We start from the raw sequence: 24,511 nt of genomic DNA on the forward strand, positions 1-24,511 counted from the left end.
TGTAACATCATCATGTCCTTAAAACATCAAATATGAGAGCCAAATTATACTCAGCAGTGTCTTAGGCAACAACCACATATGTATAATATAGACAATGATATCATGGCTGACTCAATATAATTACACCCTTGCTCATAAACCCTATCTTTCTTTCTAGGCATTCAAAGCACATGACAGACATTATCTTATTGCTTTTCCCAACACACTTGCCAGGTAGACAGGAAGCAGGTATCATTATTGTCTTCATATCATGTAGGTATAGACAGCTTTCCTGGGAACTGTTTGCTCAAAGCCCCACTGGCAATAAGAGCTACTAGAAAAAAAAATGGCTAGAGTCCTAATTTAAAAAACAGAACTTCCTGCTGAGGCAACTTCAGGTCACAATGCTGGGATATTTCTGATTTCAGGCATTCTTAGATGGGGGCACAATGGGTTAGTTATTTTCCTTTATTTGCAGGTGTTTCAGAGGGAATGAGGTAGCAGATACAATCAAATCGATGCAACTATTGGCACTTTCTGAGTGTTCAGCATCTATGGGGAACTTCAGCATCTATTTTCTTTCCAAGATGGCAGTGGCATTACCAAGCATAGCTCAACGAAGTACGACTGGCAATATAATCTGAAACATCAATATGATTCTACAATGTTTTGCCATTAGAGGCAATTCTACTATCATTGAAAACATTTAGAGTTGTAGAGGCCTGAGTTCAAGTACCAGCTCTGACATTAACTGGTTGAGTACTTTTGAACAAGCCCTTAATCGCTCTGGTTCTCATTTTTCTTATCCACAAAATGGGAACAATATTTACCTTCTTCGAAGACACTAAGGGTAAAAAGAGAACATATATATGTTTCATAAACATTGAAATGCTATAGAAAAACAAAGCATTACAAAGATTAGACCACTACAATTGCAGGCCCTAATACAGGTTATATTTTCTATCAATGGGGCCTATTTCCAATGGGTCATCTGTGCAAAAAAATATGTCTTTAAAACTGTAAATTAGGCTGAGCACGGTGGCTCATGTCTATAACCCCAGTACTTTGGGAGGCCAAGGTGGGCATATCACTTGAGGCCAGGAGTTGAAGACCAGCCTGGCCAACATGGTGAAACCCTGTCTCTACTAAAAATACAAAAATTAGGTGGACATGCCTGTAATCCCAGCTACTTGGGAGGCTGCGGCAGGAGAATAGCTTGAACCAGGGAGGTGGAGGTTGCAGTGAACCAAGATGGCGCCCCTGCACTCCAGCCTGGATGACAGAGCAAGACTCTGTTTTTAAAAATAGAAATTAAAAAATTAAAAAGAAAACCTGTAAATTATTATCTCCCTGGGAAATCAGGAGAAAAGAAAATTAAGAGGAGAAAGGAGGCCTAGGGCTATAGGTCTATCAGAATTTAAGGAATGTGACAAATATGAACCGCATGCCTATGTGGTAGAATTCAAATCTATATACACTGTACAGCCCAGGAAGCTTGGAAAGTAAAGCTTTCCTGTGCCCTCTGGAATGTGGACCCTTTGTCCACGATCTACAAGGTAAAGAATTCCATAGGAAGTATGTATTTAATTAATTGTAGCCAGAAATTAGATATGGGTAAGCCAGATTCCGTTGTGCAACGTTATTGCTTCTTCAACCTAGATACGTGGATACTTTAACCCAAGCTCAAACCCACAAGATTTGAACTCCTAACCTTTAAAACGCAAGGCAGCTACTTTGACCACCAGGCATCCTGGTTCTTGTTTACCAGGACTGGGAGTTCTCCTCAGACAGAGCCCCATTTATTCCATGACCCTAGCAGAATAACACTAAGAAACCCAAAAGCATATCCATTTTGAAATAGTGTCTGTGGCACCAAAAGGATTCTGGAGCTCTGAATCGGCCCCTTACCTCATGGCAAAATTTACAGGCTTGCAGAGTTAAATAAAAATCAGATTGGAATGCAGGGACTTCTATTTTTCTGTAATGACATGTTGTGAGACGGAGGGCAATTTTCTTGGGCATTCCTCTAAAACCAGTGCACTTGCAGTGGCTTTTTTTGTTGTTGTTGTTGTTTACAAAACTATCCTAAACAAACCCAGGGCTCACTGCCATCTCCGGGTGCCAGGACTCTGGGCCACAGGGGCCATTTGTCCAGGGAATAGAATTAAAATCAATAATTATTCCTTTCACCTGGCACATGTGAGCCTCTTCTCAAAGCAGTCAGAGAGTGGACTTTAATATCTCATTCTTTCTCTGAAGTAATTTAATGATCACATAAGAAAAATGATTCTCTGAAAATATAATCTTAGAATTTGGCTCCACCTCCAAGTTGAAAGAATTTTGTAAGGAAAGAAAGAAAAAAACACTCAAGAAATATGTCTACTCCTCACGTCTGACTGTGAAAAGTCTATATACCATGACCTGAAAAGGAAAGATAAACATAGTCCATGAAATTCTGTGGCAAAAAGGAATGAAAATGTGCTTAAGAAAAAAACCCCCAAAAACTGGAATTGTATTCTCTGCAGGTTTAAAGGCAACCTTTGCCAAAATCTGCTTTCTGGAAACTTTCCTCTAGACCTGGCTGCTACCATCAGCCTTGGCTGCGGGAGTGAGACCTGGAAGACTGTGGTGTGGAATATGTGAATGTTAAAATCAGACATTGTTCCCTTTTCTTTACAACAACAAGTCTTTGGTTTTGGCTATATACATGCTGGGTTTTCCGGTACCGCCTTGTTCCTTTTTTCACTAGAGGTCAGAACTATTGAAGGGATCTTGATATTTTTCAGTTTGTTTCCTTTTTGACCACTGCTCTCCCCTTTCTTACAATGCCCTTGAGAAGCTAATGGGCTCTGTTTCCATGCTGAAATGAAGAAATGATCGAGCGAGAATGAAATGACGCGTGGAAGGCCACACAGCAAGTTGGAAGAAGACTCTGGATGAGAAACTTGAAATTTCCATGTCCTCCCCAGGTCTGTAAATCCAGTCCACTAAGCTAAGTTTTTCTAAGACATTGAGGCCCAAAGATGCATGCTGAACCACAGGCATGAGGTGTGACTTCAAACCAAGAGTCAACACTATGCGGAGTGACTAGATGCAGAATGCTCTAATAAAATAATTATCACCTGCTGGGGCAGAGTTAAGCTTAAAATCATCTTACCGTGGATTATTCAAATTTATAGCATATTACATATAATTCAGATAGAACAGGGTAATGTTCAACCTAATCCCAACTATGAAAAGATTGTGGAACAAACAACAAATATTAAATATAGGAACTGTGTCTCAGTTACATGTCATATGTCACAGACATAAGAACAAGAATTAGGAAATAACAGAATCAATTATTATTGCATCACGGGGAACTATATTTTCAAGAAGCACCTACTGAACTTGGAAGTCATTCTCTTTAACAAAAAACGGTAGTCCATGTAACCTAACATATTACACAGCAGCAGCAGCAACTGAAAAAGCTGTTCCCAGGCAAAGGGCACATGCCAAAGTCATTTTTATAGGATCTTAAGCAGATCTTGCTCTGTTTCAGTGGAAGGTAGAATCATGCAAGAGGAAACTGGGAATGTGCAGGGCTAGAACCACAGAACATCACAAAGAGCCTTCTTAAAGGAGCAGTGGTGGGCTGAGCGATTGGGAATGCTCTGCGATTAAAGGCATACCTGGTTTCACTTTTTTTTTTTTTTAAGAGATGAGGCTGTCACTATGTTGCCCAGACTGTCTTGAACTCCTGGGCTCAAGTGATTCTCTTACCTTGGCCTCCCAAAGTGCTGGGGTGACAGGTATGAGCCACCATGCCCCAGCCTATCTTTGACATTTTTCTGACAGCATGTGCTCATTTCATGGTCTCTGTGTCACGTTTCTGTAATTCTCACAATATTTCAAACTTTTTCATCATTATTATTTCTGTTATACTGATCTGTGATCAGTGATCTTCAATGTTACTGTTGTAATTGTTTTGGGGAGTCATGGGCAGCACCCACATAAGAAGGTGAACTTGATCAATAAATGTGTGTGCTCTGATTGCTCCACCAACCGGCTCTTCCCACTGACTGGCTGTTCCCCCATTTCTCTCCCTCTCCTCAGGGTCCTCCCTATTCCCTGAGATACAACAGTATTAAAATTAGGTCAATTAATAACCCTACAGTGGCCTCTTAAGTGTTCAAGTAAAAGAGTTGCACATCTCTCACTTTATTTATTTATTTAATTTCTTTTGAGACGGAGCCTCACTCTGTTGCCCAGGCTGGAGTGCAGTGGCGCCATCTTGGCTCCTTGCAACTTCCGCCTCCCGGTTCAAGTGATTCTCCTGCCTCAGCCTCCTGAGTAGCTGGGATTACGGGCAAGCACCACCATGCCTGGCTAATATTTATATTTTTTGGTAGAGACAGGGTTTTGCCATGTTGCCCAGGCTGGTCTCGAACTCCTGGGCTCAAGCAATCTGCCTGCCTCAGCTTCCCAAAGTGCTGGGATTACAGGCACATCTCCCACTTTAAATAAAAAACTAGCAATGATTATGCTTAGTAAGGAAGGCACGTTGAAAGCTGAGATAGGCCGAAAGCTAGTCCTCTTGTTCCCAACAGCTAGGAAAGCTGTGAATGCAAAGGAAAAGTTCTTGAAGGAAATTAAAAGCACCTCTCCATGGGACACATGAATAAGAAAATGAAACAGTCTTGTTGCTGAAACAGAGAAAGTTTTAGTGGTCTGGGTAGATCAAACCAGCCATAACATTTCCTTAGGCCAAAACCCAATCCAGAGCAAGGCTCTAATGCACCTCAGTTCTCTGAAGGCTGAGAGAGGTGAGGAAGCTACAGAAAAGTGTCTGAAGCTAGCAGATGTTGGTTCATCAGGTTTAAGGAAAAAACTGTCTTAATAACATGAAAATGCCAGGTGAAGCAGCAAGTACTGATGGAGAAGCTGCAGCAAGTGACACAGAAGATCTAGCTGAGATAATTAATGAACAACAGATTTTCTACATAGATGAAACCTTTTCTATTGGAAGATAATGCCATCTAGAACTTTCGTAGCTAGAGAGAAGTCAACGCCTGGCTTCAAAGCTTCAAAGGACAGTCTGAATTTTTTGCTAGGGGCTAATGCAGCCAGTGACTTTAAGTTGAAGCCAATGCTCATTTGCCATTCTGCAAGTTCCAGGGCCCTGAAGAATTATGTGAAATCTACTCTGCCTGTGCTCTACAAATGGAACAGCAGAGCCAGGATGATAGAACATCTCTTCACAGCATGGTTTACTGAACAGTTTAAGCCCACTATTGAGAACTACTGCTCAGAAAAAAAAGATTCCTTTCAAAATTTACCTGCTCATTGATAATGCACCTGGTCATCCAAGAACTCTGATGGAGCTATACAGGAGATTAATATTTTAATGCAAACACAACATCCATCCTGCAGCTCATGCATCAAGGTGTAATTTTGGCTTTCAAGTCTTATTGTTTAAAAAATACTTTTTTTTTTTTTTTGAGATGGAGTTTCGCTCTTGTTGCCCAGGCTGGAGTACAATGGCATGATCTTGGCTCACTGCAACCTCCGCCTCCCGGGTTCAAGCAATCCTCCTGCCTCAGTCTCCCGAGTAGCTGGGATTACAGGCACCCACCACCACGCCTGACTAATTTTTGTATTTTTAGTAGAGACAGGGTTTCACCTTGCTGGCCAGGCTGGTCTCGAACTCCTGACCTCAGGTGATCCACCCACCTCGGCCTCCCACAGTGCTGGGATTACAGGCATGAGCCATTGCACCCAGCCGATAAATAGATTTTGTAAGGCTATAGTGGCCATAGATAGTGATTTCTCTCATAGATCTGGGCATAGTCAGTTGAAAACCTTCTGGAAAGGATTCACCATTCCAGATGCCATTGAGAACATTCATGATTCATGGGAGAACATATCCATGTTAACAGGAGTTTGGAAGAAGTTGATTCCAACCCTCATAGATGACTTTGAGAACTTTAAGACTTCAGTGGAGGAAGTCACTGCAGATGTGGTAGAAAGTGTAAGAGAACTAGAATTAGCAGTGGAGCCTGAAGATGTGACTGAATTGCTGCAATCTCATGATAAAAGTTTAATGGATGAGGAGTTGCCTCTTATGGATGAGCAAAGAAAGTGGTTTCTTGAGGTGGAAACTACTCCTGATGAGGACACTGTGAATATTATTGAAATGACAACAAAGATTTAAAATATTACATAAACTTAGTTGTTAAAGCAGCAGCAGGGTTTGAGAGATTGACTTCAATTTTGAAAGAAGTTCTACTGTGAGTAAAATGCCATCAAATAGCTTTGCATGCTACAGAGAAATCTTTCATGAAAAGAAGAGTCAATCGATGCAGCAAACTTCATTGTCTTACTTTAAGAAATGATTGCATTTTGAAGAGAAGGGGGAGCGGGGGGCTCCTCTAAACCAAAAAGCAGCAGAGTTTGAGAAGCCGGCAGCTCAGGGTTCGGCTGAAGTTAGGAGGGGTGGGTGGCCGCCAAGTGCACGGGGTTGAGGGTGTCCTGGTCTTTGGCTTCTCGACTCTGTCTTGTTTCGACAGAGAACATGTCGCGACTCTTCAGAACTAGGAAGGTTTGTTGATTACTCACAGTTTCAGGAATCTGGTGATGCAAATGAAGATTATGGAAGAGATTCGGGCCCTATCACTAAGAAAATTTCATCATCTCCCCTAGAAGCTAAAAATAAGGCAATCTGGAAAGAATTCACAGGAAGATAGTGAGGACTCAGAAGAAAAAGATCTGAAGACAAAGAAGGATGATTTTCACTGAGCAGAGGATAATGAAGATGAAAATGAAGTTCATAAAAATGTACGCCAGCACAGCAGGCAGCATCTAAAGCAGCTTCCAAACAGAGCTCATGGGAGATGTGGGCATGAGGAAGAACAAGAAGAGGATGAGGCACCCTTCCAGGAGAATTCCAGCAGCAATGAAGATTTCCTGACGGAAGATGATGACAGTAGTGACTATGGCAATTCAAAAAAGAAAAACAAAAAGATGGTTAAGAAGTCCAAACCTGAGAGAAAAGAAAAGAAAATGTCCAAACCCAGGCTAAAGGCTACAGTGACGCCAAGTCCAGTGAAAGGCAAAGGGAATGTGGGTCGCCCCACAGCTTCAAAGCCATCGAAGGAAAAGATTACTTCTCCCAAGGAAGATGAGGTACCAGAAAGCCCGCCAGAAAAGAAAACATCTACAAGCCCTCACCCAAGAAATCTGGTGATGAAGGCATCTGGGGAGGCTTAAAAGCGTTGATGGTTTGGGGAGAGCTTTTAAGAAAAGGAGAGAAGAGGAGGAAAGGAGGAGAGGAGGAGAGAAGAGAAGGAAAAAAAAGAAAAAGAAAAGAAGAAAAGAGAGGGAGGAAAAAAAGAACCTACTTAAGATAGAACATGGTTTTGTCTACGGCTTGACCCATGGGCTTTCAGTGCTTTTTTCCAATTGTTGAAAGTAACACTTCTCTCTCTTTTAAAAATAAAACCATTGTATGTTTAATTGTTTAAGTTACCTTTTTGTCTATTGGTCTCTTTGCCAATGCCCCCACCCACCCCCAGCTGCCCTTTCCCAATGAAAGCTATGTCAAATTAATCACTGGATTGATGGCTTCATCTTTTTATTTTTAATGGAAGGTGTACCGCAGTTGTAAAGCAGTAAGATTTGAGATGAACACTATGGAAACTTTGCTTCTTGCTAAACAATAGCAAGTTGAATAGTAACTAAAAAAACGTAGACAGATTTTAGTTCAAAATGATTGCTTCTTTCTCTACCTGGACTTTAAAAAAATCAGTTGTCATCCAATATGAGTTTATTTGTCTATGTACACAAGTATAAATGTCTAAAAAAACATGACTTTAAACTTACACTGATGAGGCAAGTAGAAGATAAAGATGAATTCTGAACTGGTTAAAAAAAAAGAAATGGTCACAGCCACCCTGTGATGATGGTTAATTTCAAGTGTCAACTTGACTAGTTTAAGGAAACATACTAACCTCTAAAAGTGTTATTTTGGGGTGTGTCTGCAAGGGTATTTCTAGAGGAGACTTGCATGTGAGTCTGAGTGGACGAGGAGGGGAAGATCCGCCCTCCGTATAGGCAGGCACCATCCAATCTTCCAGGGGCCTGGAGAAAACAAAACAGAAAAAGGCAGTTATGTTGTGCTGTCTGTTGGAGCTGGAATACACTCTTCCTCTCCTATCCTTGGACAACGACTTCAGGCTCTCCAGTCTTTGGACTCCAGGACTAAAACCAATGGCTTCCCCTGTTCTCAGGCCTCTGACTTCACACTGAGAGTGACACCACCCGCTTCCCTGGTTCTGAGGTCTTTAGACTTGGACTGAGCCATGCTACCAGCATCTCAGAGTCTCCAGCTTGCAGTCAGCCTGTTGTGGGGCTTCTTAGCGTCCATAATCACTGAGTCAATCTTCCTAATAAATCCCCTCTCATCTACCTATCTATCTACCCTATTGGTTCTATCTCTTTGAAGAACTCCAACGAATATACATGCTAACCCCCAGCAACAACCACCCTGATCAATCAGCAGCCATCAATGTCAAGACCCTTCACCAGCAAGATTATAACTTGTTGAAGACTTGATTATCATTAGCAATTTTTCTTTTTGAGAGAGAGTCTCACTCTGTCGCCCAGGCTGGAGTGCAGTGGCACAATCTCAGCTCACTGCAACCTCCGCCTCCCAGGTTCAAGCGATTCCCCTCCCTTGGCCTCCAAGTAGCTGGGACTATAGGTGAGTGCCACCACACCCGGCTAATTTTTTGTATTTTAGTGTTAGACGGGATGGTCTTGATCTCCTGACCTCATGATCTGCCTGCCTTGGCCTCCCAAAGTGCTGGGATTACAGGCGTGAGCCACCGCACCCAGCCTATCATTAACATTTTTTAGCAATAAAGTGTTTTTAAAGTATGTACAATTTTTAGACATAATGCTATTGCACACTTAATAGACTACAGTATAGTATAAACATAACTTTTATATGCACTGGGGAGCAAAAACGTTCATATGAATCACTTTATTGCAATATTAGCCTCATTGCAGTGGTCCGGAACCGAACCTGAAATATCTCTGAAGTATGCCTATATAAAATTCTTAATACCAGAAAGAGGACTTACTGATAGAGGAAGGTGTGGGATATAGGCAATGTGTGTGACAGAAAAAGATCAGTAGACGACAATGAACCAATGGCAATGGAAGGATCAAGAAGGACCAAGAGAGATTTCTGTCCATCATGCTTGTCTAAAATGAAAACCAGAGCCACATTGTGTATCATTTATAGCTTCATGTATGCATGTATCTGTCTAAGTTAACTGTTTATGGTTTTCTATGATGTTGGCACAGTAATTTTACACTATTTGTATTGATTTTATAAAATCAGGTTAAAGCCATCTCTTATTATTAGAGATTGATACTAGAAATTTTAGTTAAAGATGCAGGTAAAATGCATGCATTAACTCTTATTCTCAAGTTATTCTAAAGAGTAATTAAACAGATTTTGAAACACAAAAAAGACATAAACCACAGGGACAAAGAGGAGAGGAGAAAGCAAAAACAAAATTTTGGATGGTGGAAAGCACTCAGACAAGTGACAACTGAATTAGAAGACCTGAGGGTGTCAAATTGTATAGCAGTGGTTGGGAAGCTGTGAAGAGTCCAACTTACACTGAAGAACTCCCAAAGTCTTAGGAACTGGTAACGAGGTTCTTCTTAAAGTGAGGTTGAAGGTGAGTGAAGATTAGCAAATAAGAGGAAAGTCTAGTTAAAAAGCTGTTAGATGAATGAATGAATGAATGAATGAATGAAAATAGGGTAGATAGATAGGTAGATGAGAGGGGATTTATTAGGAAGATTGGCTCACGTGATTATGGACACTAAGAAGCCCCACAACAGGCTGATTCTATACAATGGAATACTGTTCAGCAATAAAAAAGTTCTGATTCATGTTACAATATGTATGAACCTTGAAAACATTATGCTAAGTGAAAGAAGCCAGTCACAAAAGACAACATAATGGCATTATTCTATTTATATGAAATGCCCAGAATAGACAGATTCATAGAGACAGAAAGAACAGTTGACTCTTGAACAACATAGATTTGAACTACATGAGTCCACCTATATGTGGATTTTCTTCTGTCTCTACCACCCCGGGACAATAAAACTCAACCCCTCCTCCTTCTTTTCCTCCTCAGCCTTCTCAATGAGAAGACAATGAGGATGAATACCTTTATGATTATTCACTTGCATTTTGTTTATTTTTTTCCATAGGTTATTGGGGTACAGGTGGTGTTTGGTTACATGAGCAAGTTCTTTGCTGGTGATTTGTGAGATTTTGGTGCACCCATCACCCAAGCAGTATACACTGCACCCTATTTGTAGTCTTTTATCCCTCTTCCCCATCCCACCCTTCCCCACAAGTCCCCAAAGTCTATTGTATTATTCTTATGCCTTTGCGTCCTCATATCTTAGTTCCCACATATCAGTGAAAACATACGGTGTTTGGTTTTCCATTTCTGAGTTACTTCACTTAGACTAATAGTCTCCAAGATCATCCAGGTCACTGTGAATGCTGTTAATTCATTCCTTTTTATGGCTGAGTAGTATTCCAATATATATATATATATATATATATATCACAGTTTCTTTATCCACTCAATTGATGGGCATTTGGGTTGGTTCCATGATTTTGCAATTGCGAATTGTGCTGCTATAAACATGCATGTACAAGTATCTTTTTCATATAATGAATCCTTTTCCTCTGGGTAGATATCCAGTAGTGGGACTGCTGGATCAAATGGTAGTTCTACTTTTAGTTCTTTAAGGAATCTCCACACTGTTTTCCATAGTGGCTGTACTAGTTTTCATTCCCACCAGCAGAGTAGAAGTGTTGTCTGATCACCGCATCCACACCAACATCTACTGTTTTTTTATTTTTTTGATTATGGCCATTCTTGCAGGAGTAAGGTGGTATTGCATTGTGGTTTTAATTTGCATTTCCCTGATCATTAGTGATGTTGAGCATTTTTTCATATGTTTGTTGGCCATTTATATATCTTCTTTTGAGAATTATCTATTCATGTTCTTAGCCCACTTTTTCATGGGATTATTTTTCTCTTGCTGATTTCATTGAGTTCATTGTAGATTCTGGATATTAGTCCTTTGTCAGATGTACAGATTGTGAAGATTTTCTCCCACTCTGTGGGTTGTCTGTTTACTCTGCTGGCTGTTCCTTTTGCCATACAAAACCTCTTTAGTTTAATTAGGTCTCAGCTATTTATCTTTGTTTTTATTGCATTTGCTTTTGGGTTCTTGGTCATCAAGTCCTTGCCTAAACCAATATCTAGAAGGGTTTTTCCAATGTTATCTTCTAGAATTTTTATAGTTTCAGGTATTAGATTTAAGTCCTTAATCCATCTTGAGTTGATTTTTGTATAAGCTGAGAGATGAGGATCCAGTTTCATTCTCCTACATGTGGCTAGCCAATTATCCCAGCACCATTTGTTGAAAAGGGTGTCCTTTATGTTTTTTGTTGTTGGTGGTGGTGGTGGCTTTTTGTTGTTGTTGTTGTTTTTTTTGTTTGTTTTGAGATGGAGTCTCGCTCTGTCACCCAGGCTGGAGTGCAGTGGCACGATCTCAGCTCACTGCAAGCTCCACCTCCTGGGTTCGCGCCATTCTCCTGCCTCAGCCCCCTGAGTAGCTGGGACTACAGGCGCCCGCCACGACTCCCGGATAATTTTTTGTATATTTAGTAGAGAGAGGGTTTCACCGTGTTAGCCAGGATGGTCTCAATCTCCTGACCTCATGATCCACCCACCTTGGCCTCCCAAAGTTCTGGGATTACAGGCGTGAGCCACCACGCCTGGCCTCCTCACTTTATGTTTTTGTTTGCTTTGTCAAAGATCAGTTGGCTGTAGGTATTTGGGTTTATTTCTGGATTCTCTATTCTGTTCCATTGATCTGTGTGCCTATTTTTATACCAGTAGCATGCTGTTTTGGTGATTATGGCCTTACAGTATAGTTTGAAATCAGGTAGTATGATGCCTCTAGATTTGTTCTTTTTGTTTAGTCTTGCTTTGGCTATGCAGGTTCTTTTTTGGTTCCATATGAATTTTAGAGTTGTTTTTTCTAATTCTGTGAAGAATGATGGTGGTATTTTGATAGGGATTGTGTTGAATTTGTAGACTGCTTTTGGCAATATGGTCATTTTCACAATATTGATTATACCCATCCATGAGCATGGGATGTGTTTGTATTTGTTTGTGACATCTATGATTTCTTTCAGCAGTGTTTTGTAGTTTTCCTTGCAGAGGTCTTTTGCATCCTTGATTAGGTATATTCCTAAGTATTTTAATTTTTTCACAGCTATTATAAAGGGTGTTGAGTTCTTGATTTGATTCTCTGTTTGGTCACTGTTGGTGTATAGAAGAGCTACTGATTTGTGTACATTAATCTTCAATCCAGAAACTTTGTTGAATTCTTTTATCAGTTCTAGGAGCTTTCTGAAGGAGTCTTTAGGGTTTCCGAGGTAAGTGATCATAGCATCAGCAAACAGTGACAGTTTGACTTCCTCTCTTTACTGATTTGGATGCCCTTTATTTCTTTCTTGTCTGATTGCTCTGGCTAGGACTTCCAGTACTACGTTGAAGAGGAGTGGTGAGAGTGGGCATCCTTGTCTTGTTCCAGTTCCCAGAAGGAATGCTTTCAACTTTTCCCCATTCAGTATTATGTTGGCTGTGGGTTTGTCATAGATAGCTTTTATTAAATTTAGGTATGTCCCTTGTACGTCAATTTTGCTGAGAGTTTTAATCATAAAGGGATGCTTGGATTTTGTCGAATGCTTCTTCTCTACCTATTGAGATGATCATGTGATTTTTGTTTTTAATTCTGTTTATGTGGTATATCACATTTATTGACTTGCATATGTTAAACCACCCCTGCCCTGCATCCCTGGTATAAAACCCACTTGGTCATGGTGGATTACCTTTTTGATATGTTGCTGGATTCAATTAGCTAGTATTTTGTTAAGGATTCTAGCATCTATGTTCATCAGGGGTATCGGTCTGTAGTTTTCTTTTTTGGTTGTGTCCTTTCTTGGTTTTGGAATTAGGGTGACGCTGGCTGCATAGAATGAATTAGGGAGGGTGCCTTCTTTCCCTATCTTGTGGAATAGTGTCAAAAGGATTGGTACCAATTCCTCTTTGAATGTCTGGTAGAATTCTATTGAAAATCCATCTGGTCCTGGGCTTTTTTTTGTTGGTAATTTTTAAATTACCATTTCAGTCTTGCTGCTTGTTATTGGTCTGTTCAGGGTATCTAATTCTTCCTGATTTAAGCTAGGAGGGTTGTATTTTTCCAGAAATTCATCCACCTCTTCTAGGATTTCTTATTCTTTTTATTTTCTTTCTTTCTTTCTTTCTTTTTTTCGAGATGGAGTCTCATTCTGTCACCCAGACTGGAGTGCAGTGGCACAACCTCAGCTCACTGCAACTTCCACCTCCTGGGTTCAAGCGATTCTCCTGCCTCAGCCCCCTGCATAGCTGGGACTACAGGCATGCACCACTACACCTGGCTAACTTTTGTATTTTTAGTAGAGATGGGGTTTCACCATATTAGCCAGGCTGGTCTTGAACTCCTGACCTCGTGATCCACCCACCTCAGCCTCCCAAAGTGCTGGGATTACAGATGTGAGCCACCGCGTCCAGCCTCTTCTAGGTTTTCTAGTTTATGTGCATAAAGGTGTTCATAGTAGCCTTGAATGATCTTTTGTATTTAAGTGGTGTCAGCTGTAATATCTCCCATTTCATTTCTTATTGAGCTTATTTGGATTTTCTGTCTTCTTTTCTTGGTTAATCTTGCTATGGTCTATCAATGTTATTTATCTTTTCAAAGAACCAGCTTTTTGTTTCATTTTTTTGTTTGTTTGTTTGCATTTTGTTTGTTTCAATTTCATTAGGTTCTGCTCTGATCTTGGTTATTTCCTTTCTTCTGCTGGGTTTGGGTTTGCTTTGTTCTTGTTTCTCTAGTTCCTTGAGGTATGACCTTAGAATGTCAGTTTGTGCTCTTTCAGTCTTTTTGATATAAGTGTTTAGGGCTATGAAGTTTCCTCTTAGCACCACCTTTGCTGTATCCCAGGGGTTTTGATAGGTTGTGTCATTTTTGTCGTTCAGTTCAAAGACTTTTTAAAATTTCCCTCTTGATTTCGTTTTTGACCCAGTGCTTATTCAGGAGCAGCTTATTTAATTTCCATATATTTGCATGGTTTCGAAGGTTCATTTTGAAATTGGTTTCCAGTTTTATTCCACTGTGGTCTGAGAGAATGCTTGATATAATTTCAATTTTCTTAAATTTATTGAGGCTCATTTTGTGGCCTATCATATGGTGTATCTTGGAGAAAGTTCCATGTGCTGTTGAATAGAATGTGTGTTCTGTGGTTGTTGGATGAGATGTTCCTATATATCTGTGAAGTCCATTTGTTCCAAGGTATAGTTTAAATCCATTGTTGACTTTCTGTCTTGATGACCTGTCTAGTGCTGTCAGTGGAGTATTGAAGTCCCCCACTATTATTGTGTTGCTGTCTATCTCATTTCTTATGTCTAGTAGTAACTGTTTTATAAATTTGGGAGCTCCAGTGTTAGGTGCATATATTTTTAGGATTGTGATATTTTCCTGTTGGACAAGGCCTTTTACCGTTGTATAATGTCCCTCTTTGTCTTTTTTAACTGCTGTGGCTTTAAAGTTTGTTTTGTCTTATATAAGAATAGCTACCCCTGCTCACTTTTGGTGTCCATTTGCATGAAATGCCTTTTTCCACCTCTTTACTTTATGTGAGTCTTTATGTGTTAGGTGAGTCTCTTGAAGGCAGCAGATGTTTGGTGAGTTCTTATCCATTCTGCAGTTCTGTATCATTTAAGTGGGGCATTTAGGTAATATCTTGTCATATTACCGGAGTTGGTTTTCTGGTTCCTTCTCATTTGGGTAGGCTCTGTCAGAGGGAAGGGCTAGGGCTGAAGGGTGTCATTCAGATTCTTTTTTTTTTTTTTGAGATGGAGTCTCGCCCTGTCTCCCAGGCTGGAGTACAGTGGTGCGATCTCTGCTCACTGCAAGCTCTGCCTCCCGGGTTCACTCCATTCTCCTGCCTCAGCCTCCCGAGTAGCTGGGACTACAGGTGCCCGCCACCACGCCCAGCTAATTTTTTGTATTTTTTAGTAGAGACGAGGTTTCACCATGTTAGGCAAGATGGTCTTGATCTCCTGACCTTGTGATCCGCCCACCTCGGCCTCCCAAAGTGCTGGGATTACAGGCGTGAGCCACCGCGCCCGGCCCGTTCAGATTCTTTTGTCCCATGAGGTGTTCCCTTGATGTAGTACTCTCCCCCTTTTCCTATGGATGTGACTTCCTGAGAGCGGAGCTGCAGTGATTGTTATCTCTCTTCTGGGTCTAGCCACCCAGCAAGTCTACCAGGCTTTGGGCTGGTACTGGAGTTTGTCTGCACAGAGTCCTGTAATGTGAGCCATCTATGGGTCTCTCAGCTGCGGATACCAGCGCCTGTTCTGGTGGAGGTGGAGGGTGCCAGGGAGTGAAATGGACTCTGTGACAGTTCTTAGCTTTGGTGGTTTAATGCGCTATTATTGTGCTGGTTGGCCTCCTGCCAGGAGGTGGTGCTTTCCAGAGAGCGTCAGCTGTGGTAGTATGGAGAGGAACTGGTTGTGGGTAGGGCCCTAGAACTCCCAAGTGTATATGCCCTTTGTTTTCAGCTACCAGGGTGGGTAGAGAAGGACCATCAGGTGGGGGAAGGGGCTAGGCGTGTCTGAGTTCAGACTCTCTTTGGGCGGGTCTTGCTGTGACTGCTGTGGGAGATGGGGGTGAGGTTCCCAGGTTACTGGAGTTGTGTGCCTGGGAGGATTATGGCTGCCTCTTCTGAATCATGCAGGTTGATAGGGAAGTGAGGGAAAGCTGGCAGTCACAGGCCTCACCCAGCTCCCACACAATCTGAAGGGCTGGTCTCACTCCTACTGTGTCCCTGCTAACAGCACCAAGTCTGTTTCTAGGCAGTGGGCAAGCAGGGCTGAGAACTTGCCCCAGGCTACCCGCCTCCTGGCTGTGAAAGAAAAAGGCTTTAGTTCTTCCCCTACCTGTGGAGTCTGCACACTGGATTCACGCCCCCCATCCCCACCCAAAGTTCTGGCCAGGAGGCTTCTCACCTGCTTCAAATTGTTACAAAGTTCAACTGAAGACTTTCTTCTCCCTGCGGTGTTTTCCCCCCGCCTCTGGCCACCCTCCCAAAGATCCCTGTGGTGCCAGGCAGGAATGGGCTGCTTGGGGACCCAGCAAGCTCCCAGGGCCTTTCCTGCTGCTTCCTCTACCTCTGTATTTTGCGTGACTCTCTAAATTGACTCAGCTTCAGGTGAGGTCAGAAACTTCTCCCGCAAACAAGACCTTCAGTTTCCCCAGTGGGGGTATGTGCCTCAGGGGCAGAAGATCTCCCTTTCCCACTTTCACACTTTGGACACACAATATTTGGGGTGTCTCCTGGGTCCTGCAGGAGCAATCCACTTCCTTCAGAGGGTCTGTGGGTCCTCTTGGGATTCCTGGTTTATTCCTGCAGTTGTTCTGGAGCTAAAATTCACAACGCTAGCCTCTGCATGCTGCTCTGTCCATCCAAGTCAGAGCTGCAATCTAGTTCTGCCTCCCACTTGCCATGATGATCCCTTTATTTTGATTCACTTCCACTTAATGAATAGTAAATATATTTTATCTTCCTTATGATTTTCTTAATAAAATTTTATTTTCTCTAATTACTGTAAGAATATAGTATATAATATGTATATGTTAATCGATTGTTTGTTATCAGTAAGGCTTCCAGTCAACAGTAGGCTATTAGTAGTTAAATTTAGGGGCAGTCCAAAGTTATACATAGATTTGTGGCTTCACAGGGGGTCAGTGCCCTCAAGCCCCATGTTGCTCCAGGGTCAACTGTAGATTAATGGTTGCCTGGGGCTGGGAGAGGGGAGAATGATGAGTTTCTTCTGATGAGTATGGGTTTCCTTTTGGAGATAAAAAAATGATGAAATTGATTGTAGGGGGTCGATGGGTGCAAAACTCTGAATATAGCAAAAACGATTAAATTAAACAATTGATGTTTTTAAAATAAGAAAACGCTAAACCCCATCAAAAAATGAGCCAAAGCCCTGGGTGTGGTGGCTCACGCCTGTAATCCCAGCAGTTTGGGAGGCCAAGGCAGGTGGATCACCGGAGGTCAAGAGTTTGAGACCAGCCTTACCAGCATGGTGAAACCCTGCCTCTACTAAAAAAAAAAAAAAAAAAAAAAAATTACCTGGGCATGGTGGCACATGCCTATAATCCCAGCTACTCAGCAGGCTGAGGCAGGAGAATCACTTGAACCCGGGAGGTGGAGGTTGAAGTGAGCCAAGATCATGCAATTGCATTCCATCCTGGGCAACAAGAGCAAAACTCCGTCTCAAAAAAAAGAAAAAAAGAACCAAAGATCTTTTTTTTTTTTTGAGACAGAGTCTCGCTCTGTCACCCAGGCTGTAGTGCAGTGGCGCAATCTCGGCTCACTGCAAGCTCCGCCTCCCAGGTTCACACCATCCTCCTGCCTCAGCCTCCCAAATAGCTGGGACTACAGGAGCCCGCCGCCACGTCCGGCTAATTTTTTTTTTTTTTTTGTATTTTTAGTAGAGACAGGGTTTCACGGTGTTAGCCAGGATGGTCTGGATCTCCTGACTTTGTGATCCGCCTGCCCCAGCCTCCCAAAGTGCTGGGATTACAGGCGTCAGCCACCACGCCCGGCCATGAACCAAAGATCTTAACAGGCACCTCACCATAGAAGATACACAGATGGCAAATAAGCATATGAAAAGATGCTCAACATTATACCTCATCAGGGAAATGCAAATTTAAACAAAGAGGCACCACTACACACCTATTAGGATGGCCAAAACCCAGAACACTGACAACACCAAATGTTGATGAGGATGTGGAGCAACAGAAAGGCTCACTCTTTGCTGGTGGGAATGCAAAATGTTTCAGCCACTTTGGAAGACAGTTTGGCAGTTTCTTACAAAACACAACATATTCTTCACGTACAGTCCAGCACTCACACTTCTTGGTATTTACCCAAGTGAGTTAAAAAAATTATGTCCACACAAAACCTGCACACAGGTGTTGATTTATTCATAGTTGCCAAAATTCAGAGGCAACCAAATGTCATTTGGTAGGTGAATGGATAAATATACTGGTACATCTGGACAATGCGGTATTACTCAGTACTAGAAGGAAATGAGCTAACAAACCAGGAAAAGACATGGAGGAAAGTTAAGTGCATGTTACTAAGTGAAAGAAGCCAATCTGAATGGCTATAGGCTGTATAATTCCAATGACATGACATTTTGGAAAAGGCAAAACTATGGGGACAGTAAAAAATCATTAATCATTGTCGGGGAGGGAGGGATAAGACACAGAACGCGGAGGATTTTTAGGGCAGTGAAACTGCTCTGTATGACACTATAATGGTGGATGTCATCATACATTTTTTTCAAACCCATAGAACGTAAGATACCAAGAGTGAACCCTAATGTAAACTCTGGATTTTGTGTCATAGTGATGTGTCAATGTAGATTCATCAATTGTAAGAAATGTACCAATCTGGTGGAAGATGTTGATAGTAGGAAAGACTATGCATGTGCAGGGATAGAAGATATATGGGAACTCTGTATCTATTCCAGTATTTTTTTTTTTTTTGAGATAGGATCTCACTCTGTCACTCAGGCTGAAGTGCAGTGGCTCAATCACAGCTCATTGCAGCCTCGACCTCCTGGGCTCAAGCGATCCTCCAACCTCAGCCTCCCAAGTAGCTGGGATTACAGGAAAGTGCCACCATGCCCAGCTAATTTTTTTGATGTTTAGTAGAGACAAGATCTTGCTATGTTGCCTAGGCTAGTCTCAAATTCCTAGGGTCCAGCAATCCACCTGCCCCAGCCTCCTAAAGTGCTGGGATTACAGGCATGAGCCACCGTGCCTGGCCTCCACTTATTTTTGCTATGAACCTAAACTGCTCTAAAAAATAAAGTGTATTTAAGAAAATTAACTAAATGAAAGAGAAAAGGGAGATGGTATAGCTCCTGCCCTAATGGAGTATACTTACTAGTATGTACTATTCTTGAAAAGAAAAAAAGTCCGTAAATATTTTTAAAACGTTTTTAAAAGTTGATTCTAAAACTCATTGTACTGGGTAAGGGCACACCAGACAAGCAGTCTCCTTACAAAACAGTGCCCAATACACCCTGTTCCTGCCCAGGTGTACCACAGGGGACCCTTACAGTGCAATGCCCTTCATCTAGTTAACTGAGAGTAGGGATGGCTTTGAGAGCATCCAACTACATAGAATAAAAAGGGTCTTTGCACTGGAGGCTCTTAAGAGAAGTCAAGCACAAATCCATTGTTTTATAAATGAAAATACTGGAGCTCAGAGAAATTAACTAAAGGTAGAGAGACCTCAGGGGTAAAATGTGTTTTTGATGCATTATCTCACAAAAACCTTAAGAAGTCAGTGATATTAATGTCCCTGATTTAGAGAGGAAGGAAATGAGAGACTAAGGAATTTGTTCAAGTTCACACAGCTATTTAGGTGACAGAATCAACTCTAACTCCAGAGCATATTGTCTGACTTCTATGCTAGAGTTCTCCTTCAGCACTTCTTTTCATAAAATGAATCTACTTGGTGATTATATTATTACTTGATCATTTGTTTTGAATTCTAGTCCTCGGAAAAGTTCATGTTTTCTTTGGTTTGTTTTCTAGGATTCCTTTTCAGAACAAATCATTCCACTTTATAGTGCTATAACAGTCCTCTCATTAAAGGAACTATAATTTTTTTTCTATCACAGCATTCTAAAGCTTCAATGCCAACAGCCACTCCAACCTCCCCTTTATACATGTCCCAAATGTATAACCTAAAAGGACTTATGTGAAAATCTGAAGTTTCATTCATTTGTTTATGTATTACTTCATTCAGCAAATGTTTATTGAGCACTTATTGTAAGATAGGCCTTGGGTATACAATGAATATAACAGACATGATCCTTGCAGCCATGGAGCCTGTAGTCTAAGGGAGGAAGATAGACATTAAACAAGCAGAATCAGTACTTAGAATTATAAGCCATATTAAGCGCTATGAGGAAAATAAATGGAAAACCATGAGAGACTACAAGAGAGGACTGGATTTTGATTGGGAGACCAAGAAAGGCCTCTTTGAAAAAATGATGAGCCGAGAGCATCAGAATGAGTAAGTGTCAGAAAGGCGAGGTTTAGATGGAAGGTTATAGGGTGGGGCACATGCAGCATTTCAGGAAAATGAACTGCATATGTGAAAGATCCAAGATAAGATGGTGTTTTCATGGTTAAGAACCGAAAACAACTTAATGTGGCTAGAGTGTAGTAAGTGAGGAGCGTGGTAGGAGATGAGGTTGGAGATTTAAACTTAAATCTGATCATGCAGATGCTTGCAGTCCATATAAGGACTTCTCCTTATATGAGAGGAGGGAAATGGGCTTCTCCACTCTCTGGTCCCACCAGAAAGTTTTCAGAACATTTTTCACGAAAATAAATTCTCTTCAGAGGAACCAGGTGGGTATCTGAACTTCCTTTGAAGTAGGATTTTACCGTTGCCACAGGACTCTTGGAAGTCTGATCCTTTTAGTCACTAACCATATAAGGATCCTTATCAAGGCTTGAACTATGTTTCAAAGATCTCTCTGGCCACCATAGTGAGCATAAGAGGGAGGGGCAGGAAAAGAGGGTGGGATGGTGCGTAGCAATTGAGTTGCAGTAGTCCATTTGAGAGGGAATAAGGACTTGGAGATGGAGAAATAGGAAAAGACTTGAGAAATATTTTGAAAGTGGAATCAGTAGTATTTGGTAATGGGCTGGCGGTTATAAGCAAAGGAGAGGGCATTTGAAAAGATGACTCCTAGGTTTGTGGCTTTAGCAAATGAACAGATGGTAGTAACATATATTTAGATAAGGAAGATGGGAGGAGGAAGATCAAGAGTTCAGGTTTGGACAAGTTAAATTTGAGTTGCCTCTGAGATATGTGAGTAGGCAGTTGGCTACACAAGCCTGGAGGTCAGAAAAAAAGGCCTGGACTGGAGATTAAAATGTGGGTGTTATCAGCATTTGGTGATATTTAAACCCACAGAACTGGGTCGGGCACAGTGACTCACCCCTGTAATCCCAACACTTTGGGAGGCGGAGATGGGTGGATTACTTGCGGTCAGAAGTTCAAGACCAGCCTAGCCAACACGGAAAAACTCCGTCTCTACTAAAAATACAAAAATTAGCTGGGCATGGTGGCTCGTGCCTGTAATCCCAGCTACTCGGGAGACTGAGGCAGGAGAATCGCTTGAACCCAGGAGGTGGAGGTTGCAGTGAGCCAAGATCACACCACTGCACTCCAGCCTGGGTGACAGAGCGAGACTCTGTCTCAAAAAATAAAAATAACATAAAATGAAATAAAAGTAAAGCTACAGGACTGAATAAGATTACTTGGGGGAAAGTGTAGAGAGAAGAAAGAAACAGGGTCCATAAGGAGTGCCAAGTGGTCTCTAATACATAGAGGCAGAGGAGAGGAGATAGGGTTAGCTATGAGACTTGGATTAGCCTGGACATAGGAGAAAGGAGAGGACAGCATGGTGACAAAAAGACCAAGGGGAGAGTGTTTCAATAACGGTGCAAGCAACTATGTCTAATGCTTCTGAGAGGTTAAGTTGAGGTTGGGAATGTATCTACTGTATTTGGTATTGTTGTAGTAGTGTGCTGAAACTGACTCCCATCAGTGCAGAGAATCTATGTGGGCATCTTTTCCCAATTCTGTGTTTAGTGATGACACATTGGTAGCCATGGTGGGAGTATTTCCACTATGGAAGTTAGCAACCACTTCTATGGTTTTTTTTTTGTTTGTTTGTTTGTTTGTTTTGTTTTGTTTTTGGAGAGCTGGTTGTAAACATGTAACAGCATGCCACTGACAATATGACTCCATTTGTAATAAGCTGAAAAGGGAAATGGCCTTCTCTGCTCTCTGGTCTCATCAGAAAGTTTTCATGAAAATAAATTATCCTCAGAGGAACCAGCTGGGTGTCTGAACTTCCTTTGAAGTGGACTTCTACCTTTGCCACTGGACTCTCTAAAGTCTTAGCCTTTTAGTCACTAACCTTCACAAATCTGATGCCGACCAACAGGAAAAAAAAAATCAATGTGGTCATATGAAGAATTCCTTCCAACTCTGAGATGCTGTGATTCTGTGTTGGCTGCAAGAAATTCCAGGAAGCACAAGCAGTAAACCACATTTCATTTACTCCTGGGCTTATTTACTTGGTAAAAATAATCATTAGAAAATTCCAGAATCCAGGGGCTAAGAAATGATATTTTCCACATCTTTTTTATTTTTGAAAAATGTTTACTATTTTATAAAAAAAAAAAAAGTAGATAAAAAAATTAACTGTGGCTGGGCACAGTGGCTCATGCCTGTAATCTCAGCACTTTGGGAGGCCAAGGCAGGCGGATCACTTGAGGCCAGGAGTTCGAGACCAGCCTTGCCAACATGGCAAAACACCGTCTCTACTGAAAATACAAAAATTAGTTGGGCGTGGTGGTGCATGCCTGTAATCTCAGCTACTCAAGAGGCTGAGGCAGGAGAATTGTTTAAACTCAAGATCACGCCACTGCCCTCAAGCCTGGCAACAGAGTGAGACTATGTCCCCCCAAAAATATTAATTGAAATATTAATTGAATATTGATTGAATATTAATTGAATTATCACTACTTGAAGCCAGAGGCAAGGCAGGCTTCTCCTACTCTAGAAAGGAAAAAGAAGAGGAATATTTAATAATTTAGATGTTCTTAGAATATGGAATCGTTAAGTATGCAAGTTAACACTATGAGGACAACTACTAAAATAAATAAGTTACCATGTCTGGCTCCTAAAGTAACAGCAGAAGAAAAAAGGACTATAGAAAATGTTTTCAACACAAGAGAAGGAAGGAAAAAGGAAAAAGTAAGCAAAGAATGATAAACATAAGATGAAAAAATAAGAAAATTAAAAATAAGTTGAAACATTATCATTAGCCTCAGCAACCATAAACGTGTTAAACATTGACTTTCAAAAAGAGATTATCAGAATGATTTTTTTTTTCCAGACAGAGTCTCACTCTGTCACACAGGTTGGAGTGCAATGGCATGATCTAGGCTCACTGCAACCTCCAGTCCATCAGGATCAAGCGATTCTTCTGCCGCAGCCTCCCAAGTAGCTGAGATTACAGGCACACGCCACCACACCTGGCTAATTTTTGTATTTTCAGTACAGACAGGGTTTCACTATGTTGGTCAGGCTGGTCTCAAACTCCTGACCTCAAGTGATTCACCCGCCTTGGCCTCCCAAGTGAGAATGAATTTTTTAAAACCCCAAATCAGTCCAGGCGTGGTGGCTAACACCTGTAATCCCAACACTTTGGGAGGACGAAGTGGGCAGATCACCAGAGGTCAGGAGTTCAAGACCAGAGACCAGCCTGGTCAACATGTTGAAACTCCGTCTCTACTAAAAATACAAAAATCAGCTGGGTGTGGTGGCACATGCCTGTGGTCCCAGCTACTCAGGAGGCTGAGGCATGAGAATCGCGTGAACCCAGGAGGCGGAGGTTGCAGTGAGCCGAGATTGTGCCATTGCACTCCAGCCTGGGAGACAGGAGTGAAACGCCACCTCAAAAAAAAAAAAAAAAATGCATTGAATACACCTAACTTACCAAACATCACAGCTTAGCCTAACCTAAATTAAATGTGCTCAGAACACATACATTAGCCTACCATTGGACAAAACCATGTAATACAAAGCCTATTTTTCAATATCTTGTGTAATTTATTGAATACTGTACCGAAAGTGAAAAATTGAATGGTTGCATGGTTACTTGAAGTATAGTTTCTACTGAATTGCTTTTAAAGCATTGTATAGTTGAAAAATTGTAAGTTGAACCATCGTTATCAGTATAGGCAGGGCCATGCTCCCTCTGAAGGTTCTAGGAAAGGAATTACTCCATGCCTCTCTCACAACTTCTGGCAGCTTCAGATGTTCCTCGCCTTGTAGGTGCACCACTCCAAGCCTGTTTTTACATGATGTTTTCCCTGTGTGTCTTCACATCATCTTCCTCTGTGTCTGTGTCTGTGTCCATATTTCCCTCTTCTTTTAAGGACACCAGTCTTTTTGGATTAGAGGCCCACCCTACTCCACTATGACCTCATCTGAACTTAGCTAATTGCATCTGCAATGACCCTGTTGCCAAATAAAGTCACATTCTGAAGTACTGGAGATTGAAACTTAAACCTATCTTTGGGAAGGGGGCACAATTTGACCCATAACAGAAGGAGGCATCAGTAAAAATAAGGGAAGAAAAGGCTGAAATAGAAACCAAAGTCATAAAATAGAGTAAATAAATACAAATGAAAGTTAGTTTTAAGA

At 41.5% G+C, this 24,511-nt stretch overlaps 1 long non-coding RNA gene and 1 pseudogene across 1 annotated transcript; one reads left to right on the forward strand and one right to left on the reverse strand.

Moving 5' to 3' along the window:
- Positions 1-440: 440 nt before the first annotated feature.
- LOC134807682 (uncharacterized) lies at positions 441-24,283 on the reverse strand. Its single transcript, XR_010148761.1, has 4 exons — positions 24,133-24,283; positions 22,215-22,310; positions 7,968-8,097; positions 441-823 (listed from the first exon to the last, which is right to left on the reverse strand). It is a non-coding gene; the product is annotated as an uncharacterized LOC134807682 (long non-coding RNA).
- LOC739099 (nuclear ubiquitous casein and cyclin-dependent kinase substrate 1-like) lies at positions 3,957-7,227 on the forward strand (annotated as a pseudogene).
- Positions 24,284-24,511: the final 228 nt, after the last annotated feature.

The sequence above is a fragment of the Pan troglodytes genome, chromosome 1 (assembly GCF_028858775.2).
Source record: "Pan troglodytes isolate AG18354 chromosome 1, NHGRI_mPanTro3-v2.0_pri, whole genome shotgun sequence".
Classification (NCBI taxonomy): Eukaryota; Metazoa; Chordata; class Mammalia; order Primates; family Hominidae; genus Pan; species Pan troglodytes.